We start from the raw sequence: 22,061 nt of genomic DNA, 5'->3' as shown, positions 1-22,061 counted from the left end.
ATTAGCAAATGGAACCATAGTGTAGGTAAGAATATACGTAGAAGTATTAGAGATGCTTATATACGTTGATGAAAGCAGTCATGGAAGAAGGGGCGGAGGACGGCGGGCGCCATCCTTGGCTGGGCGGCGACGCTGCTCGCCATCACTGACCGCCACGACGTGCTGCACGTTGGGGCACATCTTCTCATAGTAACTCGCGGAGAGCTCGTCGCCATTGGCGGTGGCAGGCAGAGTGATGAAGAGGAGCAGCGCAAGTGTAACCCAAGAAGCGCTCCCGGAGGACGCCATGCCTATAGGTTGGCTGGTGTTGAGAGCGATCGGTGCACAGCGCAGAAGCAAGCAAGAAGAGAGTGTGTGGAAGATGAATGGAAGCATAAGCTTATATAGACTTCGACTTGTGTCGCCTTCTTCCTGCGCGCGTACAGTTGCATCCATGCTTCTAATTTACCCGCGTGTGCATGTGCGAACGCTCTGCAATGTTAATTAGCTCGAGTGACAAGGTCTCCGGTCTGTCTGCCTCCTCGTGCATCTTGGCGAGGTCAGGAGGACCGGAAGAAGAGAAAACAAAAGCCAAGGGAATTGACAGGCTAACTAATACACCTACCTAGCTTGAATTTACATAAAATTAAGATGCTCCCGTCGACATGGTTGCTTGCTTGGATGGTGCTGGATCCAATCGCTCACTGGAATGAAAGGGTACGGTGTTAGAGAACGGGCTGGGACAAACCGTTGAAATGCTATGGAATCGCAAACACGCTTGTTGTCCACTTGGACGAATCATTTAAAGTTTTAAACACACCCTTGCTGGAACTGGAAAGCCTGCAAAGTATATATGCAATCCTTACATCTGTGGCCTTTCATAATTGAAAGTTTTAGGATATCGCTCGAGAACCAAAGAATTTGCAAAACTGATCGTCCATCCCATATTTGTTGAGAACTCTGTTTGACTTTGTCATAATTCCATTTTATGTCTAACTCATGGTTTCATATGCATGCATGACCCTCAAGTCTCATTAGCGTGTTGAACGGCATCGGTTGGAGCAGATTCACGCACTTCATAATCAAGTTGATGTATATTATCATTGATGACCCTAGCGATAATACTATATATGGTAATGTACAGGGTCAGGCTTGTCACCCAGCACTACTGGAATCTGATTTTCTGCTGAGTTAATTTTATCGGAAACTCAGCAAAGTTTGCATCTGCTGAGTTTGATTCAAAACTGGATTTGGCAGTGATAAGAAACTTGACACACTTCATATTTTGCTGCTAGTTCCAACGAAAAAGGACTCGGCGAACACAATAAACTTTGAAGAATCTCAAGTTCGCGGTGTTGCCACAGAAACAACCCGATAAAGTCTGGCAGGTGGGCCCCGCGGTTAAGCAGGCGACGGAGCCGTGACGCGAGTCTATATTTGCTGAGTTTTGGCTAATGGAAACCCTGAAGAATTGTTATTCATCACCCCCTCTATTTTTATATCACTGCATCATATATTTTACGCCTCGTAATTTTTTTATAATGTCAGAAGTCAAATGAGAACGCAAGAAACATATATCAGCTGTAGAAAATATTTTACGTTATGTAAGATTACGAACATAAAATTGTAGCATGAAATTTACATAAAAATCTAATTTTATTGTATTATGACTTATATTTTCGTTTTCTTACGACAGATTTTGCACAATGAATCAATATGAACATAACCGTTTGTATACCAAATATAAATTCTTGATGAAATGATGTAAGAAACCTTATATGCAAAATAATTTATGCTGCACCCTGGGCAATGAATAGCATTGTTAAATGTACTTATCGATATATTGTAACTAGTTGGGTTGGTCGAACATTTCCACGCACACCACCCATGCATTATAACAAACTTGCATAGTTTTAACACAAAAAATGATAATCCAAAATGCTAAATGTAACACATATGTGTTTCATCTGTTGCAACGTAGTAGAAGTCAAACTATATTTTTATATCTGGACGCAGTTGCCATACTCGCAGGCTCCAAACGCATTTGGAGCACACCATAAATTTTCAAAGGTTGTGTAGGCGGCGTTATAAACAGAGTCACCAAAACAGCAGACTCCACAATTTTATTCATGTTTTTTTATCTACTCTACTAGTTCAATTTGGCGTCGACATTAATCAATTCAGCAGTATTATTGTAAACCACTTATCCGAATACATAAATAATTAGAATGCAACAAATATTCCGATGAATCAAATTGTCCAAATAAAAAACAATGAATTAGAGAATGTAAACACACTATCACCCATGCAGCTGTCATTGATGCTCAAAGATTTTCACGCAACTAATCATGGGATGCTCAGTCTTCATTCTTCTGTCACGCCCCGAAGCATGTTTGAATGTGTTTTGTGTGTCTATGAGGCTTGATAGGTATGCTAACATTGTCACACTCTTTGGCCATCTGTGTATCTCTCTCATCAGTGATGACAATGTCATGTAGGATAACACAACAAGTCATGATCTTTGCCAATGTATCTTTGTCTAAGGAATGAGCAGGACACCAGACAATTGCAAATCTAGCTTGCAACATTCCAAATGCCCTATGAGTGTCCTCCCTTTCTGCTTCTTACATCTTTGCAAAATGTTTATGTTTGGGGATTTTTCTTCATAAATATTGATTAGATGTATAAATGCCATTGGTTAGATAGTATCGTTGGTCATAATCATGGTCATTCACCTTATACTTGTATCCTGGAGTAGTACCACATGCTATCTTAATAAACAAATGATATCTCTTTTATTTACAGAAAGGGCTCAAGCCGAGCCCTACTTTGAATTGACAAAACCATCAACCGGCCAGGAGCAATAAATCTCATAACAACACAAATAAGTCACAAAATAAGAAAAAAACAGCAGAACACCAGGCTAAACATGACTGCTTAAAGGAAATGGTAGATGCAAGGAAAAATTACCACTGCCGAGGATATCTCCCTACACTACAACCTACACAAGAGGAAAAGCTAATGTCTTGAGGGAATGTGCCCCCAAGGATGCATTGTTCCCTTGTCCGAACTCGCGAGAACAACCTAGCTTGAAACTATGTGTCTTGGCCGTCACAGAGGGCCACAACCCTCTCGTCCTGGCTCAAAGGATGTTGTAGCATCGACAGGCAAAGCCAATCACCATAGATCCCACATGTACCAGGAAACAGGGCTGCCAAGGATAGGAGCAAACTCATACCAGCAACAAGCTCACTAACCCTGCCATTGGCTCAACCACAATGCAGATCGAAAGTAGCCAGACATAGGAACGAGTTAACAAGATACAACCCACATAGAAGATATCACCAACCCTAGGCATGGGCAAAATTCGTTGGAGCACAAGGGTCACACCAAATAGATTACCGCCACTGTCTTAGAGGGAACCTCGATCCCCTCTCGGCCAGGTTCAAGGGCGACCACCACTAGCGGCACCACCAGGGACCCTTCGCTACTACATCCAGAGAGTGGTGAAGAATTGAAACCCAGGATGCCAACCGTCGATATCAGAGCCATCACCGCTCACCCAACTCAACTACTATCCCGGCTAGGACGACGCCTCCAAGAAGGAACACGACACCGCAGTGCCGCCACCGCCCAAGAGAGGGGACCAAGATTTTCAACACTAAGCAAAGGGAAGCTTGAAGGCGAGGGGAGTCTCACTGAAGCCTCCATCGAGGGTCAATGCCAAAGGCATCGACATTAGTGTGACTGCCATGCTGACGAAGGAATAACTTCGGTTCTCACTCACACCTATGAGATCCACCCCATCCGAGCCCAAGGTCATCCATCGAAGACCGCCGACCACTGGAAACAGAAGGGGAGCGATCAGGTCTAGTGATCTAAAACGGATGTTCTCGACATGGCACTGACAAAGCATGTGGAATACTCCCGCGCCGCCCCATGCTACCCGCGTAGCCATGGGAGACGGCCAACCAGCACCCACTAGTAAGGCTTGCCGCATATGGCCATGCCGAGCACACCAACGGGGACGCCGCCCCGACAACCGAGGTCCTCCACACGACTGGAGCGGCTATATCCCCGCTGCCACCTTCATAGGTGTCACACACATGAGTCGGGGAGCACCTCGGATGGTGGCAAAGGGTAGGGATGAGGGAGAAGGGGGTGGCGGTGCTAGGGTTGGGCACCCCTGAGTAGTCTCAGAGAGAAGGTGCGAGATTCACATGGTGGGGCTTGAATGTTAAGAACATACAAGATTTCTACAAGGCATTGATGTCATTGTGGGATTCACGCAATGCCAAATCCATAAATTCTCGAAGGACCGCTTACAAGATAATAGTTTGATCATGATAATGCCCGGTGAATTGGTCGTGCCATGCTACCGGGCAATTATTCTATTTTCAATGCATACAATCAATGCTCCCAAGCATCCCGGGTCATCCTCTTACTTCACTGATTGCCAAAAGCCTATGTCATCGGCATTGGTGCTCAGAAATACTGAGCTCCATGAACCCTAACCGCAACATTGGTGAACTTTTTTGGGCACTTTATGGTTGTATCTTCGGCCATTCGAAGATACCCATCTAAAATATTTGCAGGAGTGCCATATGCAGTCACCCTAAATATGTCACAGTTACCTTCCGGAAAAAACCTAGCACACCGGTGACATTAATCCTCCAGCTAAAAGAATGGTTCATTAGATTTGTTCCATGTTATTGGCAATTCAGAGAATAGCCGTTTGGACAAGCGGAGGCATCGCTGATAATCCCCAAGTGTAGAGAATATAACAATCGAATGCTAGCTCATTATATATTTCCCGTTAAAATAAACTTGAGAAACACCATTTATTACACACACTTGTATGGGAACATTCCGCTGAGACGACATTATATGGGCAAAAAATTTAACACGAGTAATGTTACAATTTGTACATTTAATAAGTCCCGCTTTGGTACAACCCACCATAAAACGTATAAAGGGGCAGTATAGACTTTTCACATGGCATTCCTACTTTGTATGTATGATGCCCTACATACCCCGAACTGGGCCGGCCCATGAAGGTTTCCGCAGTAGAGACCGCACGCATACAGTACGTCAGCGATCTAATGTGTAGACTGGAATAAAAAGCGACCTCACAATGAATCGAACTCTGCACCTCTAGCCACAAAGGATAGTAGCGAACCAGTCACCCTGAGAAGCTTTGCTGACAAAAACTGAGCGCGCCCATTAAATACTATACAGAATGTGGGCAGTTTTTGGATCTCTTTCTCTTTTCTTGGAAATTGTGAAAAATTCTTTACAACGCAAGTAATGTCTGAAAATCTGACAGTTGTTTGAACCACTCTAATAAACTTTCAAAACTCCATTTTTTTTTACAAAAACGTGCCTTTTTGACATATTTTTTTAGATCCTGAATATTTCCTGATAAATTCAAATTTTTTGGAATTTAGAGAGCAAAACCTGTTAAAAGGAAGGGTGTTCGGGTTCATTTGAAAGCACGTTTTTTTCAACGACCGTCAAATGGTCCAAATGATTTCCACCAACTTCTATGACCAACAATGCATCATGCCAAGTTGTTTGGATTTTTGACAAGTTTTGCATTTTCCGGAGTTTTCTTGGTGACAAGGGCTGATAAATGGCCAGAAGTGTCCCAACATGTAAACGCGTCGGAACTTATTAATACTTGAGATGAATGGCTCATATGTCTGTGGTAGGCTGCTTCAAGAAGTTGGGGGCATTTATCCATAATCCAAAAACACACCATTTGAAAAGAGTGTGCCACACAAGGCCTCCCTGAGCATGTTATTTTTCCTAATTGATTGCTTCTGTTGATCCTCAAAAAATATTGATTGCTTCTGTTAATTGTAATTTTGTCATTATCAATCAATATGAAGATTTCTTATGTCCTAACCATTTATTGAAATTTCTCAAAAATTTTGAAATTTCAAATTGTATATGAAAAAATTACGGACTTGAACCTTTTTTTCCAAAATTGTAACAAAATCCCAACAATTGATGAAAATTGTAAACCATGTAATTTTTTAAAATTTCATCATTTTTAATTAAATGCAAACATTTCTAAAATTTGTAAACTAAAAATTCAAAACGGGACATGTTGTGAAATTCCATAGCATATTTTCTAAATGTAAACCATATTTTGAAAAAAGGATCTGGTATTCTAAAAAAATTCAAATGTTTGAACAGGTTCCAAAAAGAAGAATAAAGTTCAAGAAGGAGAAAAATGAATTAACGAAAAAGAGAAGTAGAACCAAAAAATAGAGAACAAAAAATAGCTTATGCCCTAGAAAATAAAAACATGTATTCAGAAAATGTTCCTAATTTGGAAAAAAGTTTGTGATTCCAATGCTCGAAAATTTGAAAAACAATGTTTGTGTTTGTCAGTACGCGACACATCTTCCACGGACTTGCTGGGATCGAGTCCTTGCGGTCGCCCATTTCTTTTTTGCTTTGATTTAAACGCGAATAGCCCACAGGACGGAAAAAATCTACTAAAAATTAAAGTGCAATAGTAGGAGCTAGGATCCTTACCCCTCGTGGCATTTACTGGCACAACAGCAAGTACGCCAAATCATCTGAACAGTAATAGTTTGCATAAGTATCTTATATGATCATTTGGACATATCAAATTCAAATATTTTAAAAACAAAATTGTCAGGTAGCGTATTTTCTCGGGGGTAATGGAAAATCCGGTTTCCGAAAAATTCGCCCGAGAAAAAACAACCCAGTACGTCAATTCTATTTGATGCAATATGGCGCAGCATATGTGTCACCAAATTTAGTTTGTCCCAGTGGCTAGCGTCGTGTTCACCAACGCTCGAGGTTGTGGGTTCGGTACCTCGTAGCCTGCGTTGTTTTTTGATTCTCGGTACCCGCTACATGATACACTCACTAATGGGCCGGCCCATGGCGGACTTTCTCAGGGCTGTCTTTAATTTTATAGCGCGAGGGACGTATTTCTAAGAAAGACCATCCTACCTTTTATTATGAAGGGGTATCAACAGATCTTCATCATTGATGTGTTTAGGGGGTTGTACCGAAGCGGAAGTGATTTAATAATTGAATCCAATATAAACATGCCCGGTTTTTAGTTAGCCGTGGAGCACTTGAGCCTCATATCCACGGGCATTGCCATGGGCGGAGGTACGTTTCCCATCTTCACCATGGGTTCGGTACCTCGTAGCCTGCGTTGTTCTTTGATTCTCGGTACCCGCTACAGGATACACTCACTAATGGGCCGGCCCATGGCGGACTTTCTCAGGGCTGTCTTTAATTTTATAGCGCGAGGGACGTATTTCTAAGAAAGACCATCCTACTTTTTATTATGAAGGGGTATCAACAGATCTTCATCATTGATGTGTTTAGGGGGTTGTACCGAAGCGGAAGTGATTTAATAATTGAATCCAATATAAACATGCCCGGTTTTTAGTTAGCCGTGGAGCACATGAGCCTCATCTCCACGGGCATTGTCATGGGCGGAGGTACGTTTCCCATCTTCACCATGGCTTTGGCGAAGTCCCTCGCGAACGCCTCACCGTCGGCGCTGTACATCTCCATGAGATTGTCCTGCAGGCCTCCACCGCAGTAGAGAGTCTGGTCGGAGATGAGGAGACCACGCCGCGCGATAAGGTTGCGGTAGTAAGCGTTGTCGAACCTCATCGGAGTCTGCACGTCAAACGGCGCCTTACCAGAAGGACCCTGGCACGTCTGCTGCATGGTCTGTGCGAAGGATGGGTCGATCTCCTCATCGCGGTCGGTGCCGTAGACGCGGTCACTGTAGTGCACGCAGTTGGCCATCCCCACGGTGTGGGCACCGGAGAGCGCGGTCATGTCACGCGCGTGACGAGGTTGCCGAGGTTGTCGTGCGGGCTCGGGAGGCCCTTCTCGGTGGACTCCGGGTTGGCGGCGAAGCGTGAGTCCTTGCGGCCGAGGGGCACGCTCCAAGTAGGACCTCCGAGCAGGGTGACGGCGTTGCGGGACGCCAGGGCGATAACATCAGCACATGAGATGGTTGCCGGGCAGTCGTGCTCGAGCACGGACTTGATGTCGTCGATGACGGTGTAGCCGGTGAGGGAGGTGTTCGGCTCCACATCCTTCTCGCTGGGGGAGAAGGGAGTTGCGTCCAGGAGAATAGAAGCATCACATCCCTGTCACGCCATATAGATCGTAGCATTAGCAAATGGAACCATAGTGTAGGTAAGAATATACGTTTACTGAAAAAGAGGTTCTTCAGGCAATAACACAAATGAAACCGAATAAAGCACCGGGACCAGATGGGTTTCTTGCTGAATTCTATAAGAAATGTTGGCATATTATTAAAGATGATCGTATGCCTATGTTTCATGATTTTTTCAACGGTCACTTAGAGTTGTTTCATCTCAACTTCGGTACGATAACGTTACTACCAAAGAAAGAAGAGGCAATTCGGATAGAACAATTCAGGCCCATATGTCTGTTGAATGTGAGTTTTAAAATCTTCACAAAGGTTGGAACCAATAGATTGACGCAGATTGCTCAACATGTGGTCCAACCAAGACAGACGGCGTTCATGCCAGGGCGACACATACTAGAAGGGGTGGTCGTCTTGCATGAAACGGTCCACGAGATCCACTCGAAGAAACTAGATGGGGTTATCTTCAAAGTGGATTTTGAAAAGGTGTATGATAAAGTCAAGTGGCCTTTTCTTCAGCAGGCAATGCGCATGAAGGGATTTAGTGAAGCCTGGAGGAACCAAGTAGATACCCAAGTCCAGAAAGGTAGTGTCGGAGTCAAGGTGAATGATGACATCGGTCATTATTTCCAGACTCATAAGGGGTTGAGACAAGGGGATTCCATGTCTCCTCTTCTGTTTAATATTGTGGCTGACATGCTAGCTGTCCTTATTGGCAGGGCCAAGCAATGTGGCCAGGGCGATAACATCAGCACATGAGATGGTTGCCGGGCAGTCGTGCTCGAGCACGGACTTGATGTCGTCGATGACGGTGTAGCCGGTGAGGGAGGTGTTCGGCTCCACATCCTTCTCGCTGGGGGAGAAGGGAGTTGCGTCCAGGAGAATAGAAGCATCACATCCTTGTCACGCCATATAGATCGTAGCATTAGCAAATGGAACCATAGTGTAGGTAAGAATGTACGTTTACTGAAAAAGAGGTTCTTCAGGCAATTACACAAATGAAACCGAATAAAGCACCGGGACCAGATGGGTTTCTTGCTGAATTCTATAAGAAATGTTGGCATATTATTAAAGATGATCGTATGCCTATGTTTCATGATTTTTTCAACGGTCACTTAGAGTTGTTTCATCTCAACTTCGGTACGATAACGTTACTACCAAAGAAAGAAGAGGAAATTCGGATAGAACAATTCAGGCCCATATGTCTGTTGAATGTGAGTTTTAAAATCTTCAATAAGGTTGGAACCAATAGATTGACGCAGATTGCTCAACATGTGGTCCAACCAAGACAGACGGCGTTCATGCCAGGGCGACACATACTAGAAGGGGTGGTTGTCTTGCATGAAACGGTCCACGAGATCCACTCGAAGAAACTAGATGGGGTTATCTTCAAAGTGGATTTTGAAAAGGTGTATGATAAAGTCAAGTGGCCTTTTCTTCAGCAGGCAATGCGCATGAAGGGATTTAGTGAAGCCTGGAGGAACCAAGTAGATACCCAAGTCCAGAAAGGTAGTGTCGGAGTCAAGGTGAATGATGACATCGGTCATTATTTCCAGACTCATAAGGGGTTGAGACAAGGGGATTCCATGTCTCCTCTTCTGTTTAATATTGTGGCTGACATGCTAGCTGTCCTTATTGGCAGGGCCAAGCAATGTGGCCAGGGCGATAACATCAGCACATGAGATGGTTGCCGGGCAGTCGTGCTCGAGCACGGACTTGATGTCGTCGATGACGGTGTAGCCGGTGAGGGAGGTGTTCGGCTCCACATCCTTCTCGCTGGGGGAGAAGGGAGTTGCGTCCAGGAGAATAGAAGCATCACATCCCTGTCACGCCATATAGATCGTAGCATTAGCAAATGGAACCATAGTGTAGGTAAGAATATACGTTTACTGAAAAAGAGGTTCTTCAGGCAATTACACAAATGAAACCGAATAAAGCATCGGGACCAGATGGGTTTCTTGCTGAATTCTATAAGAAATGTTGGCATATTATTAAAGATGATCGTATGCCTATGTTTCATGATTTTTTCAACGGTCACTTAGAGTTGTTTCATCTCAACTTCGGTACGATAACGTTACTACCAAAGAAAGAAGAGGCAATTCGGATAGAACAATTCAGGCCCATATGTCTGTTGAATGTGAGTTTTAAAATCTTCACAAAGGTTGGAACCAATAGATTGACGCAGATTGCTCAACATGTGGTCCAACCAAGACAGACGGCGTTCATGCCAGGGCGACACATACTAGAAGGGGTGGTCGTCTTGCATGAAACGATCCACGAGATCCACTCGAAGAAACTAGATGGGGTTATCTTCAAAGTGGATTTTGAAAAGGTGTATGATAAAGTCAAGTGGCCTTTTCTTCAGCAGGCAATGCGCATGAAGGGATTTAGTGAAGCCTGGAGGAACCAAGTAGATACCCAAGTCCAGAAAGGTAGTGTCGGAGTCAAGGTGAATGATGACATCGGTCATTATTTCCAGACTCATAAGGGGTTGAGACAAGGGGATTCCATGTCTCCTCTTCTGTTTAATATTGTGGCTGACATGCTAGCTGTCCTTATTGGCAGGGCCAAGCAATGTGGCCATGTAGAATGTTTAGTTCCTCATCTAGTCGATGGAGGGGTATCCATTCTACAATATGCGGATGACACTATTCTATTCATGGAACATGACATGGCTAAGGCACGTAATATGAAACTCATCTTATGTCTCTTTGAACAATTGTCTGAATTACAAAATAGTTTTCATAAGAGCGAGTTGTTCTGCTTTGGGGAGGCCAAAGATGAGGAACACACTTATAGACAATTGTTTGGATGTGAATTAGGTGCTTTGCCATTCAATTACTTGGGCATACCGATTCATCACCGTAAATTATCCAATAAAGAATGGAAGTGTATTGAAGAACGAATTGAAAAAAAAACTCAGCTGCTGGAAGGGCAAGATTATGTCATATGGAGGTAGACTAGTCCTGATTAACTCGGTATTGACTAGTATGCCGATGTTTTTACTCTCGTTCTTCGAAATTCCGAAAGGAGTTCGGAAGCGTCTTGATTTCTTTAGATCTCGTTTCTTTTGGCAGTCTGATGAGGCCAAGAGGAATACCGTCTTGCACGATGGGATATTCTTTGCCGACCTAAAGACCAAGGGGGTCTCGGTATTGAGAACTTAGAGATTAAGAATAAATGCCTTATGAGCAAATGACTTTACCGGCTCGAGACAGAGCCGGAGGGTATGTGGTCACATATCCTGCGCAATAAGTATCTTCAATCCAAAACATTAGCCCAGGTTACCATGAGACCGACTGACTCGCCATTCTGGAAGGGACTTATGCGAACGAAGAACTTGTTCTTTCATAGGGTCAAATTATTGGTTGGCAATGGGATGTCAACAAGATTTTGGGAGGATACGTGGTTAGGAGAGGCACCTCTGGCCGTCCAATATCCCACCCTTTATAATATTGTGCAACGTAAGGAAGATTATGTAGGCACAGTTCTTCAAGCTATTCCCCTGAATATCCAGTTCCGACGTGCATTAGTTGGTGAGCGATGGAATGCCTGGATGCATTTGGTTCGGAGATTGATAGAAGTTCAACTCTCGGACCAGCCGGATTCGATACAATGGAAGTTAGCTAAGAATGGGATTTTTACGGTGAACTCTTTCTATTTGGATTTGATTAATTCTGGCCCAATCTCAAGGTCATTACACATCTGGAGGGTTAAGGTTCCTTTGCGGATTAAAATCTTTATGTGGTTTGTCCACAAGCAAGTGATACTCACAAAGGACAACTTAATTAAAAGGCGATGGGTAGGGAGTTCACGATGCTGTTTTTGTGATCATGATGAAACAATACAACACTTATTTCTTGAATGCCCACTTGCCAAACTACTTTGGAGAACGATTCATATAGCTTTCAATATTAATCCTCCAGTTGATATTGCGTCATTGTTTGGGACGTGGTTAGCTGGGTTGAACAGATTATAGCGGCTCGTATTCGGATTGGAATATGTGTGCTATTATGGGCTATATGGAACTGCAGGAATGATATGATTTTTGTCAGACAACACTATTTAACTTTCTTGCAGGTTAACTTCAAAGCTACAGCTTGGATCCGTACGTGGTCCTTACTCACTCCTATGGACTCCAGGGAGCCTTTGGTTACTGGGTGCAACCAATGGGAGATGGTAGCTCGGGTTATATTCAACCGGTTCGGATGGCGCTCGCACAACCGGATAGGAGTCTAGGGAGCTTATCCTACATATCACCGTATCGGCTGCTTGTGTCAGCATGTAATTTTCTTATTTGTTTTGCTCCGTTTGCGAGCTGTTAGATCTTTTTTGTTGATACTGAGTGAATTTCTAATAAAATGGCTGTATGCATGTTCATGATGCAGTGGCCGGGGGCTCGCCTCCATTTCCAAAAAAGGTAAGAATATACGTAGAAGTAGTAGAGATGCGTATGTACGTTGATGAAGCAATCGTAGAAGAAGAGGCGGAGGACGGCGGGTGCCATCCTCGGCTGGGCGACGACGCTAGTCGCCATCACTGACCGCACAACGCGCTGCAGGGCATGTCTTCTCGTAGTAACCCGCGGAGAGCGAGCCCTGCTCCGGTGCTCCCCCCTAACCTAATTTCGAAGGGGTAATTTTGTCCCCGCAAGTTTGTTTTTTTCTGGCCCGCCGTAGCCCAGATCCAAGCCCTGTCTAGCCCTATATAACCCAGACCGTATACATACAGTACCCTGGTCCGAAAAAAAACATCAGACGACCCCACGTCCATGTAAGACCTGCCGAGTCCAATCATTCACGCAGCTCCATCAATCTCGCGAGCATTGACGCAGCTCCATAAGTCACGTAGTAGATCTCCAGCGGCGGCTATCTCATCGCCGGCGATCTCGTCGGACAGCGGGCGCGGCAACGTCGTGAATCTCCAACGAGCGTGCACAGGTACCACATCCTACGTCCCCCCTCTAGTCTCTCTCGCGGCAACATCGAATGAACTGCCGCCGCCAGTGGTAGTGGTTAACCTAGCGTGGCAGGTAACCTAGCTACTCGGCGGCGCATGCGATCATGGATCTTGTTCCAGTAGTGCTGCTCCTCGTGATCTGAGTTCACGTAGCGTCGGTTGTCGTCGGCTGTGCGCACCACCAGTATTGTTATTTGATGTGGCGGCTAACCTAGGTATCCGGCGGCAGAGGTAATCACAGATCTAGCTAGGTTTTGAGATTGTGCAGTTCCTCGCGATTGAAAGTGATCACGACGGGTGCCGTGGCCATCTTCCTTACTAAGTTTGGCAGATCTGAACGGCCTCGGTTGGGGTTGTTTACATAACATCCGTGATTGTGTGCTATGTGTTGTATATTTCATCATTGATAATCTTTGCACATGTGATGATACATATTATTTGTTGTAGGAAATGGCGGACGAGGAGTTAACTGATATCATGGTAGACATGGAGTTTGGAGAACTGATGAAAGACTGGATAGAAGATTGGTCAGATGATGAAAATTCAGATCGTGGAGATCGGTCAGAGAATGGGAACGAATGGGACGATCTTAATGTGAGTGGCATTGTCATGTTGTAATTTTTTGGTGGCATCCGATAACATTAAATCTTTGTGTTGAAAATTTATAGATGGATGAGCTTTATGATGATCAGGAAAACAACTCGGAGCTCTCGAATGAAGATTACATTAGTCAGGTACGGAAGTGAAATTTTTTGTTGGCATGCAAATTGAAATTTCTTCTGGAATATTATATGATAAGTAATTATGTATTTGTGTTGTATTTTTCAGCTCATTTCCGAATGTGATAATGCGTATGACTATTACGGTGAATCCGACGCGGAGACAGGCCTTAACGACGAATCATTAGATGCACCTGATTCTGGGGAGTCGCAGTCGTCGGTCATGATGAGTGAGGTATGTGTGTAATCAATGGTCTATGGAAGTAATATTAAACCATAGAAAACTGTTTTCATGGCTATGTTTTGATTGTGTAGGTGACACAAGATGCTGGGGCAAAGAATGTCCAAGATGCTGCCAGTGCAAATGATAAGAGGGATATGTTCATGCAGATAATGGAAATGACTTTTATGTCTCACGATGCTGCGTATGATTTCTACAACAGCTATGCTAGAGATAATGGTTTCAGCATTAGAAAGAATAAGGTCAGGTATAGCAAAACCAAGTCACATCATATGCGTTATAGACGGTTTGTTTGTTCCAGACAAGGGAAACGTGACAGCAAGTTGCTAACCGAGGAAGGACACAGCCGTAGGCTCAGAGCCGAGACACGCTGCTTTTGCGAAGCGCACCTGACCGTCAAGCTTGACCAAAAGCGTGGGGTTTGATGTGTTGCAAGTTTTGAGGACAAGCATAGCCATATGTTGGCAGGACAGGACGACGTACCTTTTCTTTGGTCCCACGGAAAAATCAAAGAGTACCAGAAGCATGAGATAATGTCCATGGGAGCTACAGGGATTAGAATTCACGACATGATGGATTCCTTCATCAGCAAACACGTATGGTACAGCGGTGTTGGTTTTACCAGGCGTGAAATATACAACCTTTGCGCCAGGGAGAAGAGGAAGCTGCTTTCAAAAGGTGATGCTGCCACAACCATAGGCATCATGGCCAGTAGGAAACAGAGGGATCCTAGCTTCTTTTTAGAGTACAAGCTAGAAAAGGAAGGACATTTGAATAGGATGTTCCGGTGCGACTCCCAGTCTCGTCATGACTATGAGGACTTCGACGACGTGCTTGTATTTGACAGCACGTACAAGATGAACCGCCATGGTATGCCATTCATACCTTTTGTTGGTCTTAACAATCACCGGAAGACCACTGTTTTTTGTTGTGCCATAGTTTCGGACGAGACCGAAGAGACATACGTGTGGCTGCTGCAGACTTTTTTGAGGTCCATGTGTCAAAAGATGCCGAAGAGTGTTATCACGGACGCCGACGCTGCGATGATCAAGGCAATTCGCGAAGTCTTGCCAGACGTGTGGCACCGTATATGTAAGTGGCATATAGAAAAATATATGAAGATTCACCTCAGTCACAAGTCGTTGAAGGAGTTCTGAACTCTTCTGTACTACAGCATGTCCACGGCCACGTTTGAGGAGAGATGGCATGCATTTTCCAAAAGATGGCAGTCGGAAAAAACTGTAACATGGTTGAGACGGATGTATAAGAAGAGGAGACTGTGGGCCGCGGCTGATCTAACAGAGGGGTTTTGGCTTGGCATGAAAAGCAACCAGCGGAGTGAAAGCCTGAACTCATGCCTTCACCTCCACCTAGACGATGAAATGACCCTGGTGGATATGATTTTGCACTATGAGAACGCCGTTGTGCGTATTCGTGAAAACGAGGCGCGAGATGACTGCACGGCCTCACAGAGTTTACCGGTGCCAGTTACTAGCTTGAGGGAACTTGAGATAGTTGCTTCTCACGTCTTCACTCCAGCAAACTTCTATATGTTGCAAGATGATCTTAGAGTAATTGGTGGCATGGAGATTATAGAAATTAAGCTGGGAGACGGATCACAACAGTACATCATGGCCTGGAAGAATAACCGCAAGCGTCGTTTTTGGGTGGAGTATACACCAGTAAATTCCGCAGAAACTATAAGGTGCAGCTACAGAAGAATGATTCCAAAGGGTCTACCTTGCAAGCACATATTCCATGTACTGAAGCACTTGAACATATCTGAAATACCAAAGTGTTTAGTTCTTGTTCGGTTCACGAAAGAAGCAAGGTTGGGACTTCCCGCGAGGCGCACAAGCGATCTGTTGGGATTTGGTTGGACTGGGGCCGGGGAAAGAATGAAATATAGCCAGGTCAGTGTGTTAGCGTCAGAAGCTATGCATGCGGCATGCAAACACCCTGCTTTGTGGGATCAGTTACATGAGAGTTTGAAGGCTGTGATAGCTAAGAATCATGAGTATGATCTGCTACAGGAAAATTTGATCAAGCAAACAAATGACATCAGTAAGTGTGCAGTTGAATATGTGGACGATGGTGAAGGCAACATGATTGCGGTTAAAGATCCTATGAAAGTGTCAAGCAAAGGTGCAACAAAGATAGATGAGAGCCGCCCTGTCTCGAAAAATGGTAGACCACTCTCTTTTGATGAGTTGAAAACCCGGTGCGGCGCTTGCAAATTGCTAGGACACACTAGACGTAGCAAGAAATGCAAACTAAATCAGAAGTAAGTGTTTGTATGCATTGTGGATTATTAATTTTTTTATCATTCATTAACTTATCTTGTCTTTTATCATGTGCAGAAAAGTGGAGAAGGAAGAAGAGTAGAACACTTGCTTCAATTATTTACTGTGTTAATCGGGCGGCTCATACTTTGGCTAAGGTAGCTGTAGGCGATTGTGTTTCTTTGGTTTGGAGGCTTTCGCCCCCTGATTGTATCCTTAGTGTATTAGCAGACGAGATCCCAGACTTTGTTTAAATAAAGTAAGATGTTTCCCTCAAAACAAAAAACAAAAAATAATTATTTATTGTGTTATGACTGGGGCGGGAGGTAGAAAGAATATTGTACATTCCCCCTCCCCACATCCATAATGCCATTAAATAAGTAACTGTACCACTCTCCTCCCCACCACGCACTCACCCACCTCCCACGGGCGCCGGTTCAAACTCCCCTCTTATCCCCACCTACAGTAGATCGAGAAACGCTCGCCGGCGACCGCTGCAGCCGACTCTATGGAGAGAAGCCTCGGCTGGCAGCAAGCGATGATTGAGCTCGCCGGCGATGACGAGGCGTGGCGTGCGCAGTTGATGGAGGTGTGCGGCTGGTTCCCCAGCATGGAGATGTTGGTCAACCACGCGCGTGGCCTCGTCAAAGTCCTCACCGACGGCGAGAAGAAGCGCACCTTCCCCGATGGCCGCGGCATCCCGCCGGCTCTCCTCCTCGTCTGGGCAATGTGAGAGGCCACGCTGAGCGACTCCCCTGTTCAGCGCGCAAGGTGGTGGATGTACCGCTCCACCACCATGCTGCAGCGGCCAGATCCAGCACGCGTCGTGTCGAGGGCGGAGCGCGTCGACGTCGAGCTCGCTCTCCCAGCACCCGTCAGCTTGGAGTACCAGGTCCGCCACGTGCCGGCGCCAGTCCAGCCGTTGGGCTCTGACGTCGTGGAGGACGACATGGACGAGGTACTTGTTGGGGAACGTAGCAGAAATTCAAAATTTTCCTATGTGTCACCAAGATCAATATAGGAGATGCTAGCAACGAGAGGGGAGGAGTGCATCTACATACCCTTGTAGATCGCGAGCGGAAGCGTTCAAGAGAACGGGGTTGATGGAGTCGTACTCGTCGTGATCCAAATCACCGATGATCCTAGCGCCGAACGGACGCACCTCCGCGTTCAACACACGTACGGAGCGGGGACGTCTCCTCCTTCTTGATCCAGCAAGGGGGAAGGAGAAGTTGATGGAGATCCAGCAGCACAACGGCGTGGTGGTGGAAGTAGCGGGATCCCGGCAGGGCTTCGCCAAGCGCAAGCGGGGAGGAAGAGGTGTCACGGGAGGGAGGGAGGCGCCAGGGCTTGGGGTCCTGCTCCCATGCGCCTCCCCACTATATATAGGGGTGGAGGGGGCTGGTTTCTTGCCCTCCAAGTCCATTGGGGCGTTGGCAAAGGTGGGGGAAAGATATCCCATCATTTCCCTTCCCCACCGATTGTTATCCCCTTTTTTAGGGATCTTGATCTTATCCCTTCGGGATATGATCTTATTCCTTCTAAGGTGGGATCTAGGTGCGCCTTGACCAGGGGTGTGGGGCCTTGCCCCCACTACCCACGTTCATGTGGGTCCCCCCATGCAGGTGGGCCCCACTTCGGAACCTTCTAGAACCTTCCCGGTACAATACCGAAAAATCCCGAACATTTTCCGGTGGCCAAAATAGGACTTCCCATATATAAATCTTTACCTCCGGACCATTCCGGAACTCCTCGTGACGTCCGGGATCTCATCCGGGACTCCGAACGACTTTCGGATTTCCGCATACTAATATCTCTACAACCCTAGCGTCACCGAACCTTAAGTGTGTAGACCCTACGGGTTCGGGAGACATGCAGACATGACCGAGACGACTCTCCGGTCAATAACCAACAGCGGGATCTGGATACCCATGTTGGCTCCCACATGTTCCACGATGATCTCATCGGATGAACCACGATGTCGAGGATTCAATCAATCCCGTATACAATTCCCTTTGTCAATCGGTACGTTACTTGCCCGAGATTCGATCGTCGGTATCCCAATACCTTGTTCAATCTCGTTACCGGCAAGTCACTTTACTCGTACCGTAATGCATGATCCCGTGACCAAACACTTGGTCACATTGAGCTCATTATGATGATGCATTACCGAGTAGGCCCAGAGATACCTCTCCGTCATACGGAGTGACAAATCCCAGTCTCGATTCGTGCCAACCCAACAGACACTTTCGGAGATACCTGTAGTGCACCTTTATAGCCACCCAGTTACGTTGTGACGTTTGGTACACCCAAAGCATTCCTAGGGTATCCGGCAGTTGCACAATCTCATGGTCTAAGGAAATGATAATTGACATTAGAAAAGCTCTAGCAAACGAACTACACGATCTTATGCTATGCTTAGGATTGGGTCTTGTCCATCACATCATTCTCCTAATGATGTGATCCCGTTATCAATGACATCCAATGTCCATGGTCAGGAAACCATAACCATATATTGATCAACGAGCTAGTCAACTAGAGGCTTACTAGGGACATGTTGTGGTCTATGTATTCACACATGTATTACGGTTTCCAGTTAATACAATTATAGCATGAACAACAGACAATTATCATGAACAAGGAAATACAATAATAACCATTTTATTATTGCCTCTAGGGCATATTTCCAACAGTCTCCCACTTGCACTAGAGTCAATAATCTAGTTCACATCACCATGTGATTAACACTCAAAGTTCACTAGAGTCAATAATCTAGTCCACATCACCATGTGATTAACACTCAATGAGTTCTAGGGTTTGATCATGTTATGCTTACGAGAGAGGTTTTAGTCAACGGGTCTGCAACATTCAGATCCGTGTGTGCTTTACAAATCTCTATGTCATCTTGTAGATGTAGCTACCACGCGCTACTTGGAGCTATTCCAAATAACTGCTCTACTATACGAACCCGGTTTACTACTCAGAGTCATCCGGATTAGTGTCAAAGTTTGCATCGACGTAACCCTTTATGACAAACTGTTTTACCACCTCCATAATCGAGAAAATTCCTTACTCCACTAGATACTAAGGATAAGTTCGACCGCTGTCATGTGATCCATTCCCGGATCACTATTGTACCCCTTGACTAACTCATGGCAAGGCACACTTCAGGTGCGGTACATAGCATAGCATACTGTAGAGCCTACGTCTAAAGCATAGGGGACGACCTTCGTCCTTTCTCTCTCTTCTGCCGTGGTCAGGTCTTGAGTCTTACTCAATACTCACACCTTGTAACACAGCCAAGAACTCCTTCTTTGCTGATCTATTTTGAACTCCTTCAAAATATTGTCACGGTATGTATTCATTTGAAAGTACTATTAAGCGTTTTTGATCTATCCTTATAGATCTTGATGCTCAATGTTCAAGTAGCTTAATCCAGGTTTTCCATTAAAAAAAACTTTTCAAGTAACCCTGGATGCTTTCCAGAAATTCTACATCATTTCTGATCAACAATATGTTAACAACATATACTCATCAAAAATTCTATAGTGCTCCCACTTACTTCTTTGGAAATACAAGTTTCTCATGAACCTTGTATAAACCCAAAATCTTTGATCATCTCATCAAAGCGTTCATTCCAACTCCGAGATGCTTACTCCAATCCTTAGAAGGATTGCTGGAGCTTTGCATACTTGTTAGCATCTTTCAGGATTGACAAAACCTTCTGGTTGTATCACATACAACCTTTCCTCAAGAAAATCGTCGAGGAAACAATGTTTTGACATCCTATCTGCAAGATTTCATAAATAATGCAGTAACTACTAATATAATTCTAACAGACTCTTAGCATCGCTACGAGTGAGAAAGTCTCATCGCAGTCAACTCCTTGAACTTGCCGGAAAACATCTTAACGACAAGTCGAGCTTTCTTAATGGTGACACTTACCATCATTGTCTGTCTTCCCTTTAAAATCCATCTGTACCCAACAGCCTTACGACCATCAAGTAGTTCTTTCAAAGTCTATACTTTGTTTTCATACATGGATCCTCTCGGATTTTATGGCCTCAAGCCATTCGTCGGAATCCGGGCCCACCATTGCTTCTCCATAGCTCGTAGGTTCATTGTTGTCTAGCAACATGACTTCCAAGACAGGATTACGTACCACTCTGAAGTAGTACGCATCCTTGTCATCCTATGAGGTTTGGTAGTGACTTGATCTGAAGTTTCATGATCATTATCATAAGCTTCCACTTCAATTGGTGTAGGTGCCACAGGAACAACTTCCTGTGCCCTGCTACACATTAGTTGAAGTGACGGTTCAATGACCTCATCAAGTCTCCACCATCCTCCCACTCAATTCTTTCGAGAGAAACTTTTCCTCGAGAAAGGACCCGTTTCTAAAAACAATCACTTTTGCTTCCAGATCTGAAATAGGAGGTATACCCAACTGTTTTGGGTATTCTATGAAGATGCATTTATCCGCTTTGGGTTCGAGCTTATCAGCCTGAAACTTTTTCACATAAGCGTCCCAGCCCCAAACTTTTAAGAGACGACAGCTTTGGTTTCTCTAAACCATAGTCCATACGGTGTCGTCTCAACGGAATTGCGTGGTACCCTATTTAAAGTGAATGCGGTTGTCTCTAATGCCTAACCCATAAACGATAGTTGTAATTCGATAAGAGACATCATGGTATGCACCATATCCAATAGGGTGCAGTTATGATGTTCGGACACACCATCACAATATGGTGTTCCAGGCGGTATTAGTCGTGAAACAATTTCCACAATTTCTTAATTGTGTGCCAAACTCGTAACTCAGATATTCATCTCTATGATCATATCACAGACATTTTATCCTCTTGTCACGACGATCTTCAACTTCACTCTGAAATTACTTGAACCTTTCAATAATTCAGACTTGTGTTTCATCAAGTAAATATTCTCAGCATCTACTCAAATCATCTGTGAAGTAAGAACATAACGATATCCACTGCGTGCCTCAGCACTCATTGGACTGCACACATCAAATGTATTACTTCCAACAAGTTCCTCTCTTGTTCCATCTTACTGAAAACGAGGCCTTTCAGTCATCTTGCCCATGTGGTATGATTTTCATGTCTCAAGTGATTCAAAATCAAGTGAGTCCAAATGATCCATCTGTATGGACTTTCTTCATGCATATATACTAATAGACATGGTTCGCATGTCTCAATCTTTTCAAAAACGAGTGAGTCCAAAGATCCATCAACATGGAGCTTCTTCATGCGTTTTATACCAATATGACTCAAGTGGCAGTGCCACAAGTATGTGGTACTATCATTACTATCTTATATCTTTTGGCATGAACATGTGTATCACTACGATCGAGATTCAATAAACCATTCATTTTAGGTGCAAGACCATTGAAGGTATTATTCAAATAGACAGAGTAACCATTATTCTCCTTTAATGAATAGCCGTATTGCAATAAACATAATCCAATCATGTCTATGCTCAACGCAAACACCAAATAACAATTATTCAGGTTTAACCCCAATCTTGATGGTAGAGGGAGCATGCGATGCTTGATCACATCAACCTTGGAAACACTTCCAACACATATCGTCATCTCACCTTTAGCTAGTCTCCGTTTATTCCGCAGCTTTTATTTCGAGTTACTAACACTTAGCAACCGAACCGGTATCTAATACCCTGGT

The 22,061-nt window shown here is 44.6% G+C and overlaps 1 pseudogene; it reads right to left on the bottom strand.

Annotated features, from left to right (window-relative positions):
* Positions 1-7,419: 7,419 nt before the first annotated feature.
* LOC109740865 (peroxidase P7-like) lies at positions 7,420-12,937 on the bottom strand (annotated as a pseudogene).
* Positions 12,938-22,061: the final 9,124 nt, after the last annotated feature.

This window comes from Aegilops tauschii, chromosome 7 (assembly GCF_002575655.3).
Source record: "Aegilops tauschii subsp. strangulata cultivar AL8/78 chromosome 7, Aet v6.0, whole genome shotgun sequence".
Lineage (NCBI taxonomy): Eukaryota > Viridiplantae > Streptophyta > Magnoliopsida > Poales > Poaceae > Aegilops > Aegilops tauschii.
This window is presented reverse-complemented; position numbering and strand designations above follow the sequence as displayed.